At 38.4% G+C, this 13607-nt stretch overlaps 1 protein-coding gene across 1 annotated transcript in view; it reads right to left on the bottom strand.

The window, feature by feature from the left end:
- LOC131962457 (C-C chemokine receptor type 1-like) overlaps nt 1-13607 on the bottom strand; it is a 124279-nt gene that overhangs the window by 53441 nt on the left and 57231 nt on the right. The gene's annotated exons all lie outside the window — the stretch shown is intronic.

Below are 13607 nucleotides of genomic sequence, written 5' to 3'. Positions count from 1 at the left end.
TGGAAAATGGGCTTGTGTTATAACTAGTGTCATCTTATATTAAAGCCAATACAGCAATGCCAAAATTTGCACTGTGTCTACCGGATGTAAAAGCAGGCAACTGTACACAGTTAACTTTTTAAGGTTATAGTATGTCCAAGGTGGTGTTTTCACCTTGTTCTGCTGCACCTAGGTGGCCAAAAATGCATTCATGTACAGTAGATGAGTTAGCTTAGTTAGCCACTTGTAACAAAACAGCAGTGATGGAAGAAGTAATCAGATCTTTTACTTAAGTAAAAGTACTAATACCACGCTGTAGAATGACTCCACTACAAGTAAATGTTCTGCATTCGAAACTTACTGAAGTAAAAGTATAAAAGTATCAGCATCAAAATGTACTTTAAGTATCAAAAGTAAAAGTACTTATCATGCAGAAAGGACCCACTCAGATTGTTTTATATATTACACATATATTATTGGATTATTATTATTGATGCATTTATGTAAGCAGTGTTTGAATCTTCTCAAGGTGGGGCTCATTTAAACGACTTAATATACTGTTATGAGGTTTAATTAAAAACATTTCTCATCACTTTAAATGTTTCATGTTTTTCATGTTAAATCTTCACCTGAAAAGTAGCTAAAGCTGTCAGCTTAATATAGTAAGTAAAACGTCCACTATTTGCTTCAAAATGTAGTGGAGTAGAAGTATAAAGTAACATAAAATGGAAATACTCAAGTAAAGTACAAGTACCTCAAAATGGTACTTAAGTACAGTACTTGAGTAAATGTACTTAGTTACTTTCCACCATTGCAAAACAGTGAAATAATACAGAAGCCATTTTTCCATTCTAGCACCCCTACAGTTTCACAGTACATTTTACTGATAGACTGCTCGTAAATGAACAGCTGGAAACAAACATTTGTTACTGTATGATTGCATTATAAAAAATAGTGAGTTTTGCTTACATAGCCAAACATAAAGCAAGTGCAGCAACACACAATATAGCTTGCTGTTATTACTTACTAGTTAACGAACAAGAAAGCCAGCTCCATGTCTGTCTAGAACCCTTTCATCCTTTGGAAGCTCTCTCTAAAAGCCTGTTTGAGTCTGACTCTTGTGCGTCAGCCTCTTGCTTGGAAACTCTCTCCTTTTTTTTTTATTTTTAGCGTCCTCTGTCAACGTCCTCTTCAGTCTGTCTGCCTCTGCCCAAGCCGCAAAAACCTCCTCCTTCCCATGGTCCAAAACTCTTATGCTTGTAGTGTAAAGCCAAAAACACAGTATTGACAGGCTAGCAAATCGAGCTAAAAGCACCAGTTAGCTGTTAGTAGGCCAACCGTCCCTTGAGTAAAGGAATCGTCCCGTATTTAGAAACAAAAGCAGCCGTCCCGTATTAAGCTGAAAGGGATGCACTTTGTCCTGTATTACTGTGAGAGTCACAAAATAGTCAGTAAAATGCCAATGGAAAATGAGTAACGGGGCCTTATGACAATTTACGGTAAACTTGTTCCCAGGCCCTGTCCTGCTCTGTGACCAATGAGCTGACAGCATATTCACACACGAGTATGACGATACAGAATATGCTCATCCCATTGGTCGAGGAGATACTGTTGCTCACGGATAGCGGAAGACAGGGTGGGGTTGCTTGTGTGCCTCTGTGACTCTGAAGGCTATACCGTTGGGGGCTTATACCCCCAGCAGGTTCAACCATGCCGGGCAGGTTTCTGGAGTAGAGGCCAGACGAAAAGCAGCAAGTGGCCCTCCAGGATGGGGGTTAGGCGTGGGGTTAACTACCGAATAACGAATAAAAAACCAAATCAAGCACCTGGCTGAAGAAGGTGCCCAAGCAATGGGGACTAAGACACTTACCAGACAAACCCACAAGGGCACTGGTAAGCCGACACACCTTCTGACACCAAGGACACCCATCCTTGTGGGGACATGGAACACCAGAACCATGTTCCAGGCCGGCAAGGCTGCAACAATTGCCAAGGAAATGGAGCAGTACAACTTCTCAGTCCTGGGCCTTGGTTGAGGTCAAATTGACCAGTGGCCAGTCCATTATCTCTTCTGGACATGAAGAGGAGGCAGCCAACCATACAGAAGTGACCATCATGATGGCGGAAGAGAAAATGGAGTTGGATCGGCCATACCCTCACAAAGCCACAAACATCACCCAACAAGCCCTGAAATGGAACCCGCAAGGGAAAAGGAAAAGAGGTTAAAGAGGATAAAAAGAAGCAAGTTAATATGCTGAACTAGAGCAGGTTAACGCCATAAAAGACATGAAGATTACAACAATGTTGGTAATAGTACTGTGTGACTTAAAACAGATTGGTAATTCATATGACAATATATGTAATTTCAGTGGTTAAAAATATAATTTGCAAATTTGTGAATTAATTGAGTAGAGAAGTTCAAGTGGAAATATGTGAAATTTGTTAAAAATGAGAAGACGAAAGTTATAAATTCTGTTAATAAAGACAGAGGACAGCCTGCTGAACGAAAACCACTACTGAATCCTGTCTCTCCTTTTCCTGAACCTATACAGGCATATTATTATTATTATTATTATTATTATATTTATCTGTAAACAGGTTACTCATGTTTGAGGCGTGTAACACACCCAAGAGGAGCAAAGGGCTTAAGTCAACTAAAGTTAGTCTGCTGTTTCACAAATTTACTTGAAATGACCACGACTTCTTAACACTGAATTAACCGAATGAATGTGTGAAAATGATGTGCCACCAGCATGGAATTCTTTGTTAAGTAATCGTGGTCATTTCACGTAATTTTACACGTAGTTACATAATGCTGGAAAATGCACTTGGGGTGCAGAATGTTCTTCCTGTTACAAGTCATTGCAGCAGTGTAGATTTTGAAGCTGCAATTTATAATAATGTAGTTATGTTACATTGATATTTAACTTGAAGATTAACACAAAAGTGAACACTATAGCATGGTGTTTTATAGAGACTTACTTGTGGGGCTAAAATATTATAATAACAATTTTTAATAAGAAAATGTTATCTTTTTATCCCTTTCATTCTGTGTGTAACATGACTTAAAAGTCTAGAGTGAGTGCACATAATCTACAAACATGACTTTGCTAATTGGATTACAGCATTAGCATGGCTGAAACTGTTGAGATGATGAGTTTCATGTGTTTGATATACTTGTTAAACTCCCTGTAAGAATGGAGCAAAGCCAGGAGATAACTCCTTTATGTTGGATCAAATAGGCATTTCTTTAGAGGGCAAAAAGTTCTGCATCAATAAACCCCCATGTTTGATGGTCTTAATTTATTTCAAAGTAGACATTAAAATGAGAATACTCAGGATATCTTACCTTTGTTCTGCCACATAACAGTTCAAACCTACTTTCAAGCAATTTGGGCTCGATCTCCATTCTGAAATTAGGCTGTTTTTATTCCTGGAGAAGTGCTTTAAATCACAAATGAGTCCTGATGAGTAGGCGATGCATTAAATTTTGATCTTTATAGCTGTATTATTTAATGCGAGGAGCGCTCTCACCTTCAGTGCATCACACTCCTTTGATGTCTTGCCTTTCAATATCCCAGAGGAAGAAAGCTGTTTATTTCAAGGTATTTTCATAAGAATGTGGTGCAGTAAAAATTAATTGCATCATAACACTGACAGCTTTGACCACGTAAGAATGAGGTGTGACTGAAAATTAAACCTCACAGCATTTGACTGGGACTGAACCTTGTCTCCTTGCACATTCATACAACTAATTGAAATAATTTTGGAAGAAATGTAATAAATTAAAACTTTTTCTGGGAAGGTTTTATATGGAATGTATCTGCAAACTCTTTTTTTGTGATGGTGTTATGGTTCCGTTTCAGCAACTTTAAGGTTTGGGAAAAAAATGTTTTAACGTCAACTTAAGATCAAGACAAATAAAATAAAATCAAATAGGGTTAGTATACAACAAAATTGAAAGTGCCATTGCATAAGGTGCACAGTTATGACAATCATAACACAAAACAACATGAGTAAAAACATTTAACAATGTTGAGCTAAGCAAGGACAAAAACAAGTATGATGTAATAAATACGTATAAAAAAGAATAAATGACTACTGAAAATGCTATAAATTATAGATGAGGTAGTTTGCATGTTTTGCACATATCAATTGTATTGCACATGTCTGTTTTATTGCACATTTTAATTAATTTATCCTGTGTGGGTGTTAAGAGTTCTGAGAGTTGACAGTTGTGACAGCCCAGGGAATTAAGCTGTTTTTCATCCAGCTAGTTCTGCATTTAACCCATTAAAGCCAAGAAAGCATTACCGCATTTCTACCATTAAAACCGGGGACGCTCTTGCGTTATTCTACCATTGAAGCCGGGAAAGTGGATACGTCGTTTTGTAGTATTTGTAGTTTTTTCCACCTATTTTCGGTCTCTTGGCCAATGAAATGCATCAGTGGGAGTGTCACAATGCAACATGGGACTCTTCCAGAACTTTGAAATCATGGCGGAAGACGACTATAGTAAAGGGAGTTCAGATATAACATATTTAGTAGGAATCGTTGACACTTCTGTTGAATTTCCAGAAAAACTTCAGGTTTTAGGGGGTTATTTTGAAATCGCCTATAGGTTTTACAGGCATTTTTTCCAGCCGTTTTAGGCCCAAATGGTGGAGGTGGTCACGGGCGATCCTCCTCGCTCTGGAAAGACATCGGGGGCTGAAGATTTCGTCCAGGGAGGGCAAAGGGCAGCCGATTGTTTTTTCAGCAGACCTTATAACCCTCTGCAGCTTCTTTTTATCAGCTTCTGAGCAGCATGGAAACCACACAGAGATAGAGAACATCAACACTCTGGATGGTGGAGCGGTAGAAGGTTACCAGCAGTTTCTCCTCCAGTCTGTTCCTTTTTAATACTCTGAAGAAGTGGAGTCGCTGCTGGGCCTGCTGATGAGTTGTTTGACCAGGTCAGGTCCTCGAAGATGTTTGTCCCCCGGAATTTGAAGGTGGGGAACCTCTCCATGCAGTCTCCATTGATGAAGAGAGAAGCTGTGTCAGTTGTATGCCTTCGGAAGTTCATGACCACCTCCTTGGTTTTTTTGGTGTTGAGGCTCCGGTTGTTCTTCACACACCACTCTGCTAGACGTTGCACCTCGTCCCTGTAGGCCGACTCCGACACCACCCTACTAGAGTGGTGTCGTCCGCAAATTTGATTATGGTGTCGAGACTTTTGCTTTGGGCGGTTTGGGCAGCTGTGGCTCAGTTGGTGGAGCGGGTCGTCTTCTGACTGGAAGGTTGGTGGTTCGATCCCTGACCATGGCAGCCTACAAGTTGAAGTATCCTTGAGCAAGATACTGAACCCCAAATTGCTCCCAATGCTGTGTTCATCGGTGTGTGAATGAATTCCCAATGGTGGCAGGTGGGACCGTTTAGGGTAGCCTCTGCCACCAGTATGAATGTGTGTGAAAGGGTGAATGAGCGCAGTCTGTAGTGTAAAGCGCTTTGAGTGGTCGCAAAGCGACTAGAAAAGCGCTCTATAAGTGCAGGTCCATTTACCATTTACCATTTACACGTCGAAGTATCCTTGAGCAAGATATTGAACCCCAAGTTGCTCCCTATGCTGCGTTCATCGGTGTGAATGAATTCCCAATGGTGGCAGGTGGCACCAATGTGCCCTGGTAGCCTCGGCCACCAGTATGGATGTGTGTGTGAATGGGTGAATGAGCGTAGTGTGTAGTGTAAAGCACTCTGGATAAAAGCGCTATATAAGTGCAGTCCCTTTATTTATTACTTTGTATGTAGACTTCTAGATAAAGTTTATTTTTAACCCTGCTCTCTAGTGTCATAGTCAGCCTGACCTCCTCAGAAAGAAGTCCATAGAATTTCTGAAACCAAGACCTGAAAAGTCCACTAATCTTGTGTTTGAGTGTTGTCTGACTGCAAAGACATATTCAGCAAATTTGGGAGGAGTAGTGAGAAGAAATGGTGGGTGTAGCCCCAGGCATATTAACAATAAATAAAAGCAGTTGTAAACCAGAAATCAAACTGTTATCCCTGAGTCTCCCTTCAGATTATCTGCCAGAGGAGATAATGTTGAACATTTTAAACTATAGACTCAATACCCCAATTATTTTAAGATACATTTCTTAGGCTTATTTTTGCCCTTAATGGAGAGGATAGCTGAAGATAGACAGGAAAGGCTGAGAGAGAGCCGGGAGGACCTCCAGGTAAGGGCTGTCTGTCAGAATCAAACTCGACTCAGCCTTTGTACATTGGGTGCACAAGTTTATTCTACAGTGAGGAAATATTGTGCAAGTATTGGTCAAGGACAACGGTTCACAAAATAATTAAAAGGAAATTGAATCATGAATTGTTTTCCATTTGTGGAGGAAGCATTTTGTTCAGTTTCGTGAGTTTACAAATGGAAAAAGTCAAACATCAGAAATGTGAAGACTGGTCCTCTTTATTAAATTAATTTATGTGAAGTTCAATTATAAAGTTATTCTACTGATTGTCCCTGTAGTTAATTTAATAAAACACTTCCCCACCCACCCCAAAAAAACTAAAAATAATTAAATCGAGGTCTGAACCGAAGCACATATTTGGAGAATGATGTCACACAGAACAGCATTAATTTCCACCAAACTTTATTATTGCAATTCCAGTCTTGTCTCCCCCAAAATCCTTAATATTGGCGTTTGTACAGGCAGCATAATACGACTCATATTTAGGTTTTCGACCGTCCGCCGCTGCCATCTTTAGGATGTAGTAATAATGATTGACGGCGATGCAAGTTTAAATGGCAAATGTCACACTCGGGGCGGGAGGATGGGTCGAACAAATGGTGGACTTTCACCCAAGAGAACGGGGTTCAGGAAACACTTTACTTGAAGGTATCGTCATAATAGTGACATGATACTGTCATAACTGTGACATGACACCATCATAAACGTGTCATAAACATTATGTCAATGTCATAAACGTTTATGACTGCTGTCATTAAGTGTCATTCGGTTTTTGTCATGACAAGTTGACATTCCTTGGGTTGTCTTGATTATGACAACTTGACTTTAATCAAAGTGACATAACCACAAAATGTCTTTGTCATGGCAACTTGACATAAACAAAATATGTTTCTATATTTGTGTTTATGGCAAGTTGGCATAATGATTATTATAATTAGATGTGCAAGGTTACAGACCAATTCTAGCAGTTTTGGGTATCTTGTCGGTATTCTGTCAAACATCTATGACCAAGTGCTAGAATTGGTCTGTAACCTTGCACATCTAATTATAATAATCATTATATTATTATATTATTAATATTTTGTTTATGTCAAGTTGCCATGACAAAGACATTTTGTGGTAATGTCACTTTGATTAAAGTCAAGTTGTCATAATCAAGACAACCCAAGGAATGTCAACTTGTCATGACAAAAACTGAATGACACTTAATGACAGCAGTCATAAACGTTTATGACATTGACATAATGTTTATGACACGTTTATGATGGTGTCATGTCATAGTTATGACAGTATCATGTCACTATTATGACGATACCTTCAAGTAAAGTATTACCGGGGTGGATGTCCCGTGTCAAAAAAGGAGTAAACGTTTTTCTATGTAACTTATGTACATTACATAACTGTCTTTTATCACGCCGTACCAGGAATTCTTTGCCCTAAAACTAGGTCAGTGGTTTTGTAGCCTACGTTCACAGAAACCGCAGCCTTTTTTACAACTGCGAACCGTACATGTATGTATAATGACGTGTAGTGATGGGCAAATGAAGCTTCATGAACCATTTTCTTTATTTTCTGAGCCCACTAGATGGCGCACTCTGTTCACCAAAGACCTGAAAGCACATTCAATTACCATTGCTTGAGCTTTTTTCTTTAAACCAGGTGCACCATCTAGTGGACTAAGAAAATACAGAAAATGGTTCATGAGGCTTCATTGGCACATTACTAATGATGTGTGCTATTTTTAGTGTCGTTATAGTGTGTATGGACAAACATTCTATTTTGTCGTTTAGGTTGAAAATCCTGTTGGTCAATTCAAATGTTTTTAGAAATTAACATATTTTGTAGAAGACAATGTTATCGATGCACAATAGGTGTTGTTGCTGCTTTGTGCATTGCTGCAGTAAGACTCAAGTTATCTCTCATTGAGGAGTCTGAAATTTAATGGAACTCTTGAGGTAAACACAGCAGTAGCTCTTGTGTGTGCTTACATTATTATGTGAGTGTTTATTTTGTTTTGCCTTTCAGAGTACCTGCAGAAATTGATTTCAAACTCCTCTCAGTATCTGAACTCATCGATATACAATTGTGTGGGAAAGAGCTAATTCCCTTAAGTCAAAGGTTAACTCAAACAGGCGTTATATTCAATTCGAAGGAATTCCATTTTTCACAGAATTTTCCACTTCAGTGGCGACATTTCATTTCCCAGAATCAGCACTGGAAGTTGAGCATGCAGAGAGAAAGAATACATTCTAGCGTGAGTTTCCATTATGAACACAGACTGACTGTGAGCTGGAAGTAGAACAGGACAAGAGGGAAAACTCTTGGACCAACACTGCCAGGTTCAAACCAGCTGATTTATCCCCTCTCCTGAAGGGAGAAATCAAATGGGATTGTGGAGTGTTTGTGGCACTAGCAGGGAGAGAGACAGAGTGTGAATGGTGTGTGCATGCTGACAAGACATAGTTGATGATATTGCCTATATCAGAAGCTCCCAGAGTGGGGTCCAGGACTTCCAGGGGTCCTTATAGATTTGAATTTGTTAAGTTGTTTACAAGTATTGAGAGAGTGGAGGGTAAATCCACAGTCCTAACTTTTTTAAAATTTATTTTGACTTAAATTCAGCAGCATATCCTGTCCTCAGGCTCCAGACCTTTAAGATTTATGTATTTTACAAAGGTTAGTAAGGAGTTTGTTGACAAGGCCGACATTGTTTTAGTTTGTTTGTCACATTACCTCATGGGTAGGAATACATGTTTTACATTTTATCTATTACATCTACAACAGAAGGTTCAGGAGTTGTTTCCTCTTGGTTCTTTTTACTTTTATTTTGTAGTCCTAGCTACCAAGACCTTCTAAAAAAGATTGTTCTCCTCCCCATAAATGACCCCATAGGTTGTTGTAAAGCAGCGTAAAAAAATTAATTGTTTGTAGTGCGTGGCGCTCTCTAGTGGATGTAGTAATTGTGTCTCAAAAACGTAAGTGACTTTACAGTGCATAAAGCAAGTATACGTATTATAAAGAACAACACGGCCCACTTAAGGTGGATGGGAACAAACACAGGACCTTGACTCAGGAGATCAATATTCATGTCCCGTTTGAAACCTAATGTCAACTTTGTGTTTTCGGGTTACGAAACTTAACTTCTTGCATAGCCAGTATAAATGGTGTGTTTTATGAGGATGTGTTGGGTGCAGTCGGCAACCTCCGGGTCTGAGCAAGGAGGCAAACCAGGAAGTGCCTTAAACTGCATTCTAGGAGGCGCTAAGTTTGGCTGCAAAATAATCTGTCTATTAATTTCAATGCAAAATTTGAAAACCTCTCACTTGATTTATTATCTCAGAAATTTTTTTTAGGACAACACTACAATCTCAGTCACTAGTAAAAAAATCTTCTTTAATTTAATGTTAAAAGTTCAAATAATGGCCCCATTTAGAAGAAAATAGAAGATAAAGAATCGTATGATTTGGGGCGGGGCTACCTTTGATTGACAGGTCACTAACAAGGAGAGCCGTCATCAGGAGAGAAGCAGAACAATGCGTATCCACGGCAACATGTCAATAAAGTTATTAATAAAGTTAAATAGATATAAAATAGGACGTTACCGGTTTGGTCTCATAACTTTGACCCTTTCACTGTATTTTCACTTAATGACAGTTTATTTGAACGTTTTGTTCAGTAAAAATGTCTTGTTCAGTGTTTGGTTGGACTAACAGACACTCCAAGGAGAAACTGTTTAGTTTTCTCAGGTTTTATCAATCCCTTTTCAATGACCATGACCATGATCAGAAGAAATTCTGAGATTATAATGGATGTGTATTGCATGGAATGTCTGTGTCACAGTGTGTGACATCATCGCTCAGAGTGAAGAGGGAGAGAAAAAATTCCTTTCATCCATCTCTCACAGAAAGAGAGAACCAGACACAGACACACACACACACACACACACACACACACACACACACACAGGTAACTTTATGTGATTTTAGTCACACACACATGCACACACAAGCGCGCACACTCCTCCAGATTCACACACACACACACACACACACACACACACACACACACACACATTTTGAGGTTAAAGGGCATAGGTTGCTGTATAAATAAATACTTAAAAAGGAATGCTTGTTGTAGCTGTGCTCCTTGTATATAATATAGTATCGTAACATTACCAGTAATTACTAGTAATTAATTGTTTGAAATCTCTGAAGAATCTCATCATAGTGTACACACACCGGCAGTAGCCGGTGGCCCTTTCACAATTTCCCCAGAGGAAATGTTGTAGTTGTTATTGCTATGGCGATGCCCTTCCTCGCTATCAAAAATGTCATTTTTCAAATACTTTTGTTTGTGACGAATACCTTCAAAGCTAATGACATTCCCATTATCCTCAGCTGTACTTGGCATTCAAGTGAATCTACAACAACTGAGTAAAAGGATGTCTTTCAGCAGATTTAGAAGGCCCATAATTAATTAACTGAGGAGATCAACGCTCCTGTTAAAGATGTCATAACAGTTTTCTTTCTTGTGACAACATCAAAGTGAATGTTTTTGCTATTACTTCAATTTTTCAGAGGGCTTTTTTCCCTTTTTAATTTTGAATGAGAAACTTCAACAGCAGTCGCTTCACACAGAGGCTGTGATAGGGTCTGTGCCCTGTGGGCCCATTTGGTAATCCATCCATGTCCTAGATTGGTTTTACCATTGACATCCTTGCTAAGTCACTGGTTCCAGTCCTCAGAGACCCCTAGAGGTTTCTGTTGGAGTGATGAACTAACTGATCAGAGTGTTAATGAGGTGTTCTTCAATGACTGAATTTGTCTGTTGACTGGAATTTATTCCAGTCAGCAAGTCTGTTCTGCTTCAAATGCAGAATGATTATTTTTGCTCTCCAAATGAACTGAAATGCGCACAAATTTATATTTATGTAGTATAAACATTTCATATTTATGGTGAAACTTCCCCATATTTCTTAAAACCCAGCTGTTGCTGTTGTAAAATGAAGAGTTATTTCATGAAATCTGCAGAACTTTAATGTGCTAAGCAAATTTAATGGAAGTAACTGCAGCTTTTGCATGGAGGTACCACCCATATCAGCGATCAGTGACCCTTATCAGCCTCCATCTACTACTACTGTGAACTTCGCCCCCCTGTATGTTGTAATAAATTGTTTTCTATAATTGTGTGCATATCTTTTCAATTTAAACTGTTGATGTGTCTTTGTTTTTTAATGTCTGTTCTTAATTGTGTTGATTTGAATTTACTTTGTTGCGTGTGGTGAGGCCAATGACAATTTTCCAGATTCTGAACAATAAAGTCCCTCATGATTTAACAAACTAATAAACAACTTTCTTTATCAGACTTAGTGGATTCAAGATGCCAAGAGTGGAGCCCACACACACAACCTCAATATGTTTATAGTTTCTGATGGTGAATTAACGATCAACATCTGTGCTTTTTAATGTAATTAATGATAAGGTAATGACTTGTAAAAATGTCTTCTTACAGTTTTACTTGATGGGGCACATGCATTATTAAAGGGGCAGTATGTGTTCTTTACCTTGGTTAATGCTGATTCACTTCTCATTGGTCAGTTGCAGAGGGCTAACATTGTATCTATGGTCATTAATACATGATTCATGGTGTCAGTTACCACTAGTGATGTACGAATGAAGCTTCATGAACCGTTATTTTTATTTTCTGAGCCCACTAGATGGCGCTCTCTATTCAAAAGCAGGCTGAAAGCACACTCAGTTACCATTGCTTGAGCCTTTTTCTTTAAACCAAGAGCGCCATCTAGTGGGCTCAGAAGAAAAAGAAAATGGTTCATGAGGCTTCATTGGCACATCACTAGTTAAAACACCATCCGTTTATAAGGAATTGGTCAATCATAACCCAATATATAAAATCTCAGGTCAATAATGAATATTATAATAATAGTTATGTACTATACAGTACTGGTCAAAAGTTTTAGAACACACCAACTTTTCCAGAATTTAATTGAAAATGATGCAGTTTAATGTCTCAGTGTACTCTGAAATGAATGCACATTTAAAATTCTTTGAGCATGATAGTGTTTTGAAAATAAAAAAAGATTCAAAATCACATTTTATGTTGAACTAAAGGACTAAAAAAAGACACAAAATGACCAAAAAAAGACACAAAATGACTTACAAAGACATGAAAAGAATTCAAAAATGGACAAAATAGCCCAAGACTCCATAGAGTTAAATTGTTAACCCATTTCTTGTTCCCTGAAAAAAGGCCTACTTGTATAATTCTAAAATGTACATTATTTTTCAGTTTTGGTTAAGCTTACCTTTTTTTATTTACCTCTGGCAGTTCACCACTTACCTTGGTACCCTTTCAAGCTGTTCATTTGACTTGAACTGCTTGAATTTCAATAAAAAATGGAAAAATTGGGGTGTTCTAAAACTTTTGACCGGTAGTGTATATGGCTCAGCTACTTGATCGCTGTGCCTTAATTCCCTATGTAATTATCACATCTATTACGCAATTCATCCAGATAAGGCCAACAGTCAGATTCTGCTCTATGCTTTGTGGTATTTTGTTACTTTTTTAAAACAAATGCATTCAAAAATTCTACATGACAGTATGGCAGACCACTGTGGAGCTTGTGGGGGTTCTAAAGATAAATGAAAGGAAAAGAAGAAAAACTTTTTCTTATAAACCACTTGCAAAAAGTTTAAAAGTGTTAACACTAGTACATTTTGGCTAATGTAGGTTCAATATTTGAAGAGGAAAAGATTGAGTAGAATAAAAAAATTAGATTTGTTGTTTTCTTGCATTGATTTTGATTTTAACTGTTCAGTATTGCATCATTTGTGTACTGTTTTAAGTTTCTGTATTGGCAAAGGCCTGATAAAGTATTTGCTTGGACTCATTATTTTTCTCTGATTGAATTATTTGACAGGGACCAAGTACCACACTAACCACACTAAATACTGCTACTCACAATACTGCATCAACAATTTAGAGGTGGATATTATTAAAATACAAATCATATTACAAAACATCAGCAGTATTTCCAGCTGTATCAGCAGCTACAACAAATACTGACACCAGCCTCCAAATTCCTACGTAGGTGGAACTATTTTTAACACCCCACTAACGTAACCCTTCAGGGGCAAATTAGTGTCAGTTGCTAACGATAGCATGGAGATGTAGTGCTGGGCAGGAACGTGTCTGGGTACTTATATAATGGGAGGTCCGTGACAGACATTAATCAATAATGCATTAATAGTATAGCGTTGTGTGGCAGCTGTGCACGCCATCCATCACTGTGACTTCTCTTTTCTCCAGCGCAAAGTCTGCAGACTGACTAGGGGGACTGAAAACCTTTAAAGGAAAATGTGTGTGAGTGCATAAGTG

The sequence above is a fragment of the Centropristis striata genome, chromosome 23 (genome assembly GCF_030273125.1).
Source record: "Centropristis striata isolate RG_2023a ecotype Rhode Island chromosome 23, C.striata_1.0, whole genome shotgun sequence".
Lineage (NCBI taxonomy): Eukaryota > Metazoa > Chordata > Actinopteri > Perciformes > Serranidae > Centropristis > Centropristis striata.
The sequence above is the reverse complement of the archived record's forward strand: the minus strand, read 5'-3'. Positions and strand labels throughout refer to the sequence as shown.